Genomic DNA, 12818 nt, shown 5'->3' with positions numbered 1-12818 from the left:
ATATATTAATATTATATATAATATATTAATATATTATATTATATATAATATATTAATATATTATATTATATATAATATATTAATATATCATATTATATATATTAATATATATATATATAGTATATATATATTTATAAGCATCACATATAAATACATATAATACAAATATATTTTATACATATGTATAATATAAATTAATATAAAAATATAATATTATTATATATTATATTATATTGTATAAATATTATATTATATATATATTATATATAATATATTATATATAATATATTATATATAATATATTATATATATATTATATTATATGTATTTTGTATTATATACATATAATACTACATATATATTATTTTATATATTTATTATATTATTTATATACGATATTATATGTATATTATATATATACTATAAAATGCAACAAGAAGGCATTACTTACTTTATGTGTAGCTTCTGTATGCGGTTATTGACACATTTTTTTAACAATATAGATTTAGTTATACTAACTGAAAGTTTAGCAATGATAAAAAGTTCTTCTACGATGGCTTTTAAAATGGATGTAGAAGCGCAAGGAGCAGGAACATGAGAAACAGAAATTGAGGAAATGTTTGATTTAAGAGTAGAGATGGAGACAAAAACGAAGATAGGGAGTAAAAATGAATTTAGTAGTAATAACAAAATTGTAAATATATTTTTTTATAAGTTACTGCTTTAATACAAAATCCGTAGTTGTTTCAGTTTTTAATTCATATCCGTTCAATTTATATATAAATTTACTAACTTATAATTAGTATAAATTTTTTTTTATATTTTAAAACGACACATACCTCTTTCATTAAAAAAATTCAATATAAAGGTTTTTCATTTTTAATATTCTCATATGTTTAATGTTTTTGTAAAAAAAAAAAAATTTTCTGAGTTTTATAAATGGCAGGTTCATTCACACTCTGGTCTTTGCAATTTGTTCTAATTTTGTTAGGTACAATGGAAATTTTACGCAGCATATTTTTTTTTATGTTGGGGACTTTTTTATTACCATCACTGCATTTCATCATGCAATCGATAAACTGTGGGGTGTACAATCCCATTTTTATTTCTGAGGTAAACAATGGTTTGAGGTATTTATCCAAAAATTTTAGTTTTTTATCTTTTGATTACTTTTGTTTCATTGCAGTTCTTAACTATAAACTTCTGTATTTTTCTAATATTTAATCAAAATAATAAGTCAAAATTCAATTAGAAAAAGTACAAAGAATATTACAAAGTGCAAAAAAATTAATTGTTTTTTAAATAATTTTAATTAATTTTAAAATGAAAGTTAAGATAAATAATGCGTGTGCTTTGTCTTATTCATTTTCATAAACTGAGTTGGCAGAAGTTCTATATTAATCAATCTAATCAATTAGTTTCTCTCCTAAATTTAGCTCAGTATTTTAGTTGAAACTAAAATTTATTTATTCATTTTTTGGATATTGTTCCAGAAGCTTTTACCATTTTCTTCTTATGGAACGTAATTAATCGTAAAAATATTTAAACATAAATTGATTGATTTGTTGGTTTATTTACTGGTTGTTTGCATTTTAATTACTGATAAGTAAATTTTTTGATTGATTGTTTTTGTATTAAATATATCATTTTCTATAAGATTTTAGTTAAATTTAAAAAAAAAAATTTGTATTCAGAAGATTATTTTAATATTTTCTCCATAGAAGCTTAGTACTAAAATCTTTGTTTTCTTTTTACCCCAATTTCTTTGCCATAATTTCTTTTTAATTTTTTGTTTTTTCTTTTTTTCATTATCTGTTATTTTAATGCTTATTATTACACACTTACAACTTACAATTATTATTCAATTATATAATATTATTTTATTATATAGTATTTAATGGGATTATTCTCTCTCTTCAATATGATTTTTAATCTTATATTAATTTGCTCTTACGACTATTGCGACATATTTGTCTTTTTAGTGACTTTTATAAATAAATTTCACTGCACTCCCTCCTGCTGTTTTATGCTCCTAAAACATACAAGCCATATATACATATATCTATATATTTAATAACATATACTATATATATAAAATCATATATATTTAACAATATATACCATATATATATAATTATATATATTTAACAATATATACCATATATATATAATAATTATAATTATAAAAATATATACATATTAATAATTGTGATTATTATATATACATGTATTTATAATTATAGTTATTATATATACACATATATATATATATATTTATGCTTATAATTTTCAGATATATATATTTTTAATTATAACTATTAAAATATATATATAAATATATATATTCAATCATAATTATTATATATATACTGATAATTATATGTATTTTTATGTATATATATATATTTATATATATATGATAACATATATTTATGTATATATTATATATATATTTATGTATATATTATTTATATATTTATATATATACGATAACGTATATTTATGTATATATTATATATATATTATATACATATTATATATATATTATATACATATTATATATATATTATATACATATTATATATATATTATATACATATTATATATATTATATATACATATTATATATATATATATACATATAATATATTATATTATATATATTACATATTATTATATATATATATATACATAATAATAATATATTATATATTAATATTACATATAATATTATATATTATATACATATATATATATATTATATACATATTATATATATTATTATATACATATTATATATATATATATACATATTATATATATATTATTATATTATATATATATTATATACATATTATATATATTATATACATATTATATATTTTATATACATATTATATATTATATTATATGTAAATTATATATATATGTATATAAGGCATGTGTATTTATTTATATATATAGTTTCATAGTGCCTATTTTTGTTTGTTTGCTATGCTTTATCTGGTAGTATTCCTTTTATTAATTAATTAATATTATAAATATATTTAACTATTTACATGCAATTTTATATTATTTTATTTTCACAAGGATCTGTTTCAACTCGTTTTGCTTCATATGAATGCATGTGTGTGCATTTGTCTGTATGTGTGTTTTGATTTATGGGCGTGGTTGTGTGTATAAATATATTTAATATGTTATTAATATATTTACTTGCTTCGGTTTCAATTTGTTTTGATTAATAAGCGTTAATATTTCAAATGTTTTAGTTAGTAAAATTTGTTTTATTATTATTCACTTGATGTGTATTTATAGGGTTTATTTTGTTTAGAATTTTCAACTTAAATTTTACGTATTTTTACTCATTTTCTATCTGTTTTCTTTTTTTCTTGTTTTAAATGTTTGTAGAATATATTTACTTATATCAATAATTTTTATTATTATTATTATTTTGTTTCTATGTGCTTGTCTCCCTTATAAGCTATCCGCTTTCACCTTTATCTTCATAATATTGGGTTTTAAGTCGAATAAAAATGGACATAAATAAATCCAAAACAATATTAGCCTGAATTTGACAGTATATTTTCTTGAAGGCTTCATTTTCTACTCTTCTATCGAGCGTATGAACACATATCTAAGTGTATGCATGAGTGGTGGTGTTATATGATTGTGTGTGCGTTAATTAAAGACTGCCTACAAATGGCGGAGTACAAAATTTCGGGAAATCTCTGAACTAAATTAACTATAAACACTGTTTTTATTACAAGATTTCCATACGGTGATCGTTGTTGTTGTTTTTGTTGTTGTTGTTATTATTATTTTTTTGCCGATATTGTTCCTGTATTTTGAGTTGCAGATATTTTTGTCCCGATGGTTTTACTGTTCGTTTACTGTTGCCTCTACTGCTCCTGCTGCTTTAGTAACATTGTTTTGCCGCTTTCCAAAGAAAAAGTAGCTAAAAAGAAAATAAAAATATTGAAATAAATAATTTTTTTTGTGCAATATAAAAAAAAATAGTTTTTAATTACTTAATATGAATGAGATATTTATATATTATTCTAAACTCGGGTATTTGGCCGCTCTGAAATGCGGCAAAAAACATGTCGCTTATTAAAGTCTCTAATTTATATGCAAAATAACAACACCACTATCTTACCCTAATAGACTAGTTATGAAGTCTCTAATCATTTAAGAGATTGCAAGAAGAAATGTTACGAATATGTTATAACGAATGTTCCAACCATTGATAGATAATTAATTTGTAAAGAAACATTCAAACAAAATTGAAAAATTTAAAAAATGTTTGGAAAATATATCAAAAGCCGTGGAAAAAATATTTTAAAAATTTACAAAAATTGTAAAGAAAACATTAAGAAAGCGTAATTAAATTGGATGAAGTGACTGCAACTACAGTGAGCTTAACCGCGACATTGACATAGTTAAATGAAAAATTTCGTGAAAAAGAAAGAAAAAGCTACGGTTAGAAAGGTGTTTGACTTGATATCCGCTGTTATCGTAGCAGATGATGTTCACATTTTCGGTTGAAGAACCAGGCGACCAACCAGGCACTCAGCACTCAGTACCAACTGGCGATAATAAGCCATTAATCGGGCTAGCAGAGACTAGTGAACGCGTCTAAGGAGTATTCACTTCTGTAAAGACTAATAATGTAAGTAAGTAAGTAAGATTGCAACAGTGATGCCAACATCTCTGTTAAATGTCCTTGTTTAATCCTATTTGAAGCGTATAAAAATAGAATAAAATGAATCTGAAGTATCAGTTTAAAGACAACTATAGCCAAATCTGAACAAATCGATAAAATTTTCTCACTTAGAGAATACATTGAAAAATAAAGAATTTTTTCTAAAAAAAAAACATGTTTCTAAATCATTTTATATGCGAGCTTGATATGCGGTTTGAAAAAACAAACCGATCAAGCCCACTTTTATTACATAGGCTTTGTTCTATAAATTTTTCTTGAATTCTAAATTTGAAGTACATATATCGAAAAATGTAAAAATTTTTCTAACAAATACATGTGTCTGCATTATCAGTTTATATGCAAGCTGTACCTAAATCTCAACCGATATGAAATTTTGTACGTTTTCTTTTATGAATATAAGTACATACTGTACAAAATTTGAATATCTTTATCAAAAATAGAGTAAAATCACATCCAATTGTTTAGTTTATATTGGCAGCTATAATACATTGTGACCGAAAGGTTTCCGGAAATTTTAAATAAAACGCAAAATTCTTAATCTTCATCAATATTTATTTTATCTCCTTCAAAATATGCTCCATTAGAAGCGATACACAAATGCCAACGTTTCTTCCAATCATCAAAACATTTTTTATAGGCGCTTTCCGGTATGGCTTTGAGTTCCCTCTGCGAATTCTGTTTTACGTCTTCTATGGATTCAAAACGCGTTCCTCTGAGTGGTAATTTGAGGTTGGGAAACAGGAAAAAGTCACACGGTGCAAGATCAGGTGAATACGGTGGCTGTTCGATGGTATTTATTGAATGTTTGGCCTTAAAATCGTTGATAATGTTGAACAAATTGAGGTGAATCGGAACAAGCCGGGCGTTGACACGTCGCATACACAAATTGTCCACCAAAATCAAACGAGCCATCTCACGACCGATGCCTAGCTCTCGTGCTATCTCTCTAACACTCACATGAGGATTTTTGAACACGATTTCCTTTGCCTTTTCAATGTTTTCGTCGGTGGTAGAGGTCGAAGGTCGTCCAGAACGCGGCATGTCTTCGACGGTCGTACGACAGTCCTGAAAGGCTTTGTACCACTCATAAACTTGAGTTTTCGATAAAACTGATTCCCCATAAGCCTTTTGTAGCATTCGCAACGATTCTGCACACGAAATTTCGTTCGAAAAACAAAATTTGATGCAAACTCTTTGTTCAATATTTTTTTCCATTGTTTTTTTCGCAACGCACTACTGAGGTGAACTGGTTTCAACAGCTGCCGTAAACGAACTGTCCGACAGATCGCGCTCATTTTTGGCATAGTAATTGAAGGACAGTGCTGCAAACTACATAAACTTAAAATATCGAAAAATATACAGCGCGCGAATTTTAAATGAGAATTTCCGAAAGCTTTTCGGTCACAATGTATATACTAACCCGACTTTGGCCAATCAGGTAAATAAAAGTTTCTATTGAATAGCTTAAAAAACTGTAGGACTAGTTTGAACTATAACACAGAGGCACACAAACGAAGGGGACCAAATAAACGCAAATCGTCGAGCTGATCAAAAATATATAATTTATAAAAGATATAATAATATATAATTTATATAATATATATAATTCTAAATACATTTTATGTGGTACGACGTTTTCTTCAATTCGTTACAATAATCGTGACAAACGTAATATGTATATCCTTTCTACATTTTTTAGTGTAAAAGGTATGATGAAATATAAAGCAGATTTACTTGCTAACCAATTTGAACACTTTTAAGTTTATAGAGCATCTTTAAGTATCTCAAACATCTTTAAGCTCTTCAAACATCTTCGAGTAAACTCGAATATTATCGAGTTTAATGTTTGAGCCATAATCGATTAGTTCAGTTAATCAAATTTTAGACGAAGTTTTGGATAAACCAATAATCTGGTCTGCACGTGGTTCCTCTTTACACTCTAACGAAAAAATAGAAAGTCTGCTATTGCAAAATCATGTTAAAAGCCATTGTAACTATTGACGTTTCAAATATGAGCCTAAAATGTCAAAGTGCGATGTAAAACTCATGTATGTTAAAGAGTCTATAAGAGAAAAATTTACGCTTTGGTAAAATGGTAAAATTAAAACCATGTTGATGAATTTCTTAGGTTTAAATGAAATTGTTCACACTAAATTTGTCCTAGAAGTTCTAATGGTGAACGTAGAATATTATTTGAAAGTTCTAAACTGTTTGCGACCAAAATTCGACAGGTGTGATCGAAATACCAAGGCCCAAGCACGATTATACATCATATTACAAAAGTATTATGGAATGTGTGTTCTTGACCAAAAAAAATATGCATAACTCTTATCGTTCATTCCCAAACTGAAATTTACTATAAAGAAACTTGTTTCGATATTATTCCTGTTGTATAAAAATCTTCGACCGGCATACTGAAAGCAATTTCGTCCGATGAGTATCAAAATTGCTTAGAAAAAGCCGTCGACTGTTTCCAGCACTGTGTGGACTTAAAAGAAGACTATTTAGGATGAACAAGAATAAAACTTAAATTGATTAACACCCTGTATTTTCCTGGAGACTAATCTCATCGGGTCTAGGATAGACTGTGTTTATTAAATATTTTTTAAAAAAAAATGTAATAAAATAAAACTAAAGCCCAATGAGATCTAATGTATTGATAGTTGTTTCAAGTCTTTTCTATCGCGACAGTATGTCAGTGACTACACATTTTCCACATTTTATTTATATTTTCTTTGATTTGAAAATATTTTTATAAAGATGTATATATTTTGCATGATCTCTTTAAAAAAAAATTTTTTTAAATTAATTTTTTAATTTAAAATATTCATTTTTATAGAGGCTTCTTAAGCAAATGAATTAAATATATATATTAATGTTTTTGTAGTATATAAGCCCAAACTAAATATAACCGTTGCCAGTATTTTAGGCATTTGGAATAGCAAAATGATTCGCTCGAATATCACAGTTTATTTTTAAATTCGAATCAGTTTATCATTTATTAAATTAATTGCTTAAACATTATATTAGTCTCCGCTGTATTCTAAAAAATAAAAATGAAAGATCCCTTCTTACTTGTGTAGTAGTGTAAAATAGACAAAAAAAAATTTGGATAGAAATTAAAAAATAATCAGAAATTAATACGAAAGACTAAATCGAATAAATACCAAGTCATTTATTCTGAATAAAAAAAGTTTAAACAATAGTGTTCTCACATATTACTATATAGGTATGAAATCAATAAAACGTATTTAGCCAATATTGCGACACGATAGTAGACTACTCTTTTAAGCACCATTTTTCACAGCACTTTTTAATATAGTTCGGTTTTTAAGATTTTCTTATTTAACGTAGTCGAGGTCGCTATGTCAGAATTTTTTTCTGTTATGTTTTCATTTCCTTGTATTGTTAAAACCTTCGGATAAACAAACAATGTGAAGCGATACACAAACAATATGGCTATGGTCAGCCAAAAATTTAACTAATTAATAAATAATAAAATTTTGTTGTTGTAATTTACTACTGTTCGAAAAAACTATCTATTAAAAACTATATTAAGAATATATATTTATATTAAGAATTTAGTTTCTTTCATCAACGCGGACATTAAAAATCAATTTAATATGGTCTTGTTAGTTAAGAGTTTTATTTCTGCTCAAAAAGTTCTCGGATTTTGCAAATAAAACACACAAATTTACATTTTATTCCAAATTTATTTTATCTTCTTCAAAATATGCTCCTTCTGAAGCGATACACATATGCCAACGCTTAACCCAATCTTCCATACACTTTTCGTAGGCCCGTGAAGGTATGGCTTTTAGTTCCTTTAGCGAATTCTCTTTTACCGATTCAATCGACTCAAAACGCTTACCACGAAGGGGCAATTTGAGTTTCGGGAACAGGAAAAAGTCCAACGAATCCAGTTCTGGCGAATATGGTGTCTGAGCGATGACAGTGGTGCCGTGTTTGGTCAAAAATCGCGTACAACAAGATTTTTCCATAGTAAAAATCACTAAATGCACTTCAGGTAGTCTCACATTAACAGCTGCTGTAAACAAACTAATTGACAGATGGCGCTCAAATTTGTACCATATGTCAAGAAAGGGTGTACTAACATAACATAAAAATTTTTTTGAAAAAGGTCTATTACTTAGGGAGTAGTTAATAAACAACAAAATCCGGATAGTTTTTGAGCAGAAGGTATATGGTATATTAATTTTTTTAAAAATATGCGACTATAATTTTCATAATTTATAAATATTCAAATGCTAGTTAATTTATTTGTTATATTAAAAACTCTTCGTGACTACCTCAGTTTCGCTTTAGTCAATAATTTTTATTTACTCGTATATTGAATATTGCAATTAGTTGGGAACACTAAGATAAATTATCAATATTTTACGCCTAAACCGAAATAACAATTAATTTAGGTAATCAATAATATTATAAGGAATTAAATAAGTGAATTTACATATAAATAATAATTGCCAAACAATATAAAAAGCAATTAAATGAAAACAGTTCTTCGTTAAGCGCATGAACTAAACTTCAAATTAGAATTATTTGAGTACATTAATGCGGTGACGTCATATTAGGGAGATAGCCTGCGAAGAACGAAATATTTATAGCCACATAGTGTGGACAAAAAATAGGCAGAGGTGCGGACGTACGAGTCGTTTTATGTCGATATAATAATTTTGCATAGAATTTTCAGTATTTCAATCCAATTTATAAGAAATTATTTGCAAATTTGAAAAAATTTTTATATACTACGAGTATTCATTTTAAAAAAAATACGTATATAATAAATATTTTCTTTTCATTCAGTTAATTCAGAAATAAAAAGCAACTTTTTGTTGTGTATAAGTTGAATTCAAAACACGGCATGCGAATATCTCGGAAAGAAAAAAGAATGAGTGGATCGGGTGGTGACGAAAGCAGCGTCTGCGTCTTTAGCTATATATTTAGAAATAATTTGTGAAGCATTCAAGCAGAGGCAGAAGTATTTTTGTATTTATTTTTCAATTGGTGAGACTGCGGGCAACACAGAAATAAGAGTAAAATAAAATTAATAGATTAAAAATTTATATGATTTGTTTTGGTTAATTTTAATTATTTTGTTATTTTCTTCAAAGAGCAAGCAAAGCAAATTTTTAATATAAAATTAAAATTTTTCTAAATTTAAATAAAATAATTTTATGTATCCTATGTTCATGAGTGTGTATATATAATATGCATCTTATAGTCTCAAGACCTTAGTTTATAACTGTCATAAAATTATATATCACGCTCCATATCATGAGAACATATGAACAAAAATTAAAATTATTTACATTTGCACTTCATCAAATTCTCGATACAGTATTTTTAATTTTTATAACTGTTGCTTTAAATATCTCAGCGCTAAGGTTATCTATGTACTTTATTGTACTTGACGACTCTGCTTATGTACTTAACTTATTTCCATCTTAAAACAGCTAAAATCGTTATTTTTCAATTATTTCATAATTTTAAAATATATATTGGTTATGAATAATTTTGGAACTAAAATTTCTTAAGATGGCATCTGTATCTTCGTTTCCCACCTTCAACGACGTTGCGGCACGCCTTTATTAAAAATTTATTTTTCTAAATTTATTCCACGTCATTTTCTTCTCTACAAAGATACTAGAACCCTAAACACCACATCTGCTTCGTAGAAGTTACGTATAGAACTAGTTAGTTTCTCTAAAATTTAAACTATACCTATCTTAAACTTTGTTAACTTAATTATTCCTTCTTAAAAGCCCGTAATGTTTATTTTTCAAATAATAATTCAATTATTAAAACTTCTCAATATTTTGGTTCTAGTATGTATAAAGTTATACATCTGTATTCTAAAAACTGGTATTTATTTCATTGCCACTTCAGTGTTTTCAGATATATTGACGTTTAAAGTTGTAAACTCTTTATGTGAAATACATTAATAATATTTAAAAACTATAATACTGCGAATTTAATGCTCAGAGGATTAATGCTATATCTGAAAAGACACAGTCGAGACTCTAACAGGTTCTCTATAAAAACAACTTGACCCCAATAAGATGACTGATGAAGACGCCAAGACAGGTGAAGGTATAGAAAGAATGACCATATATATCCTGTGGTTGCGTAAAGCAATTTAGCTTAAGTTAGTATGATCATTCGAAATATTAAATAAAATAGAGAAAGCGCCAGACTGCAATGAAATTTGTAAACTGTGCCTACCTTCTGCTCAAAAAGGATTTTGTTGTTTGTTAACTACTCCTTAAGTAATAGACCTTTTGCAAAAAAATTTTTTTTTGTTATGTTGATACACCCTTTCTTGACATATGGTACAAATTTGAGCGCCATCTATCAATTAGTTTGTTTACAGCAGCTGTTAATGTGAGACTACCTCAAGTGCATATAGCGATTTTTACTACAGAAAATTCTTGTTGTACGCGATTTGTTGACCAAAGACGGCTGTCAACATCACTGTCATCGCTCAGGCACCATATTCGCCAGATTTGGATCCGTGCTACTTTTTCCTGTTCCTGAAACTCAAATTACACCTTCGTGGTAAGCGTTTTGAGTCGATTGAATCGGTAAAAGAGAATTCGCTAAAGGAACTAAAAGCCATACCTTCACGGGCCTACGAAAAATGTATGGAAGATTGGGTTAAGCGTTGGCATATGTGTATCGCTTCAGAAGGAGCATATTTTAAAGAAGATAAAATAAATTGGGTTAAAATTTAAATTTGTGTGTTTTATTTACAAAATCCGTGTACTTTTGCAGAAGGTATTAATAATAATTTTATTTTTAAACAAACTAATCCGTCAATAATAGAAATTTTTAAAAATTTTTTTGCTTTTTAAAAAATTTTATTTGAATCAATATTTTGACTTTATTCTATAGTCATCTTAAGCGTACTTTAATGTTCTTTTAAGAACATAACAGTTTATAAATGATAGATTATAAGAACATTATAGTACCCAGAAGGCGATTATAGAATATAGACGAAATATTGGTTCAAATAAAATTTTTTAAAAAGCAAAAAAAAATTTAAAAAGTGTATTATTTAACTATTGTCCAATTAGCCCAGTTAAAAACAAAATTATTGTTAAATATTTTTCGGTCAATAAATTTTTAACATATATTAACCAAAGAATATTAGTAGTGATATTACAAATGATTTCATTTGTTGCTATTAAATGATATTAAGTGAAAACATCGTAGTGTTATAAGACTGGACTTCCAATATAACGAATATCCAATTTAACAAAAATATAAATTCTATCAAACACTATTTTATGGTATATAATCAATTATGCTTTTGTTGTGTATTAGTCAATGATTTAACGAAAATGCTTACACAAAGAAATGAATGTTAGAGACAGAACCTCTCTGAAATAATAACTACAATAAAATGTCGCACAAAACTTCTTTGAAACACTAGGCTTCTATACAATGGGCTAAAGAGAATAATGTGCATTGCACCAAAATTATGATTTCATTAGACATGATAGTACCTAACTATATATAAAAAATCGATAGAAAACATTATGAAAAGCAAACGATTTAAGCTTCTTGGAAATCAACTACATTTATATATATTTTTCGATTACTTGCATATACAATATTATCACTTAATCACTTAATAAGTTCATCAGATGGCATAATATATGGACTCACTAATCTTAGATCACTAATCTGATCTTAAAAAAGTAGAATAATTTCTACTGTATTTCTATGTTTTTCGATTAATAGCATATACAAATATATATTGTAGTTTATTCAATAAGTTCGTTGGATGACATAATATATTAAACTACTAAGTACATATGATTTTAAGAGAGAGTTGATAATCTGGTGTTCAGTTGACAAGTTACAGTACAGTTTCTTAAGTGAAGATACTTCTGAAATACTGGAAAAATCTGAGATTTAAAAAAAAAACATCTAAAATTGATATGAAATGAAAATGAAATCAAAAAAGTACAACAAATCTTTTTGAATGATCGTAAAATTAAGTTCAAGAATATACCATTTATCCTAAAGATATCAGAACAAACTATAAACACGAAGTTTACAAGAACGC

General features: G+C 26.2%; 1 protein-coding gene across 1 annotated transcript in view; it reads right to left on the bottom strand.

Moving 5' to 3' along the window:
• Positions 1 to 3784: 3784 nt before the first annotated feature.
• Positions 3785 to 12818, bottom strand: part of LOC119689911 (cAMP-dependent protein kinase catalytic subunit 1) — a 39154-nt gene continuing 30120 nt past the window's right edge. Inside the window, exon 2 of the mRNA XM_038104843.1 lies at positions 3785 to 3955. The gene's annotated coding sequence lies outside the window, so the exon portion shown is untranslated. The remainder of the gene's footprint in view (positions 3956 to 12818) is intronic.

This window comes from Teleopsis dalmanni, chromosome X, assembly GCF_002237135.1.
Source record: "Teleopsis dalmanni isolate 2A chromosome X, ASM223713v2, whole genome shotgun sequence".
NCBI lineage: Eukaryota > Metazoa > Arthropoda > Insecta > Diptera > Diopsidae > Teleopsis > Teleopsis dalmanni.
The sequence above is the reverse complement of the archived record's forward strand: the minus strand, read 5'-3'. Positions and strand labels throughout refer to the sequence as shown.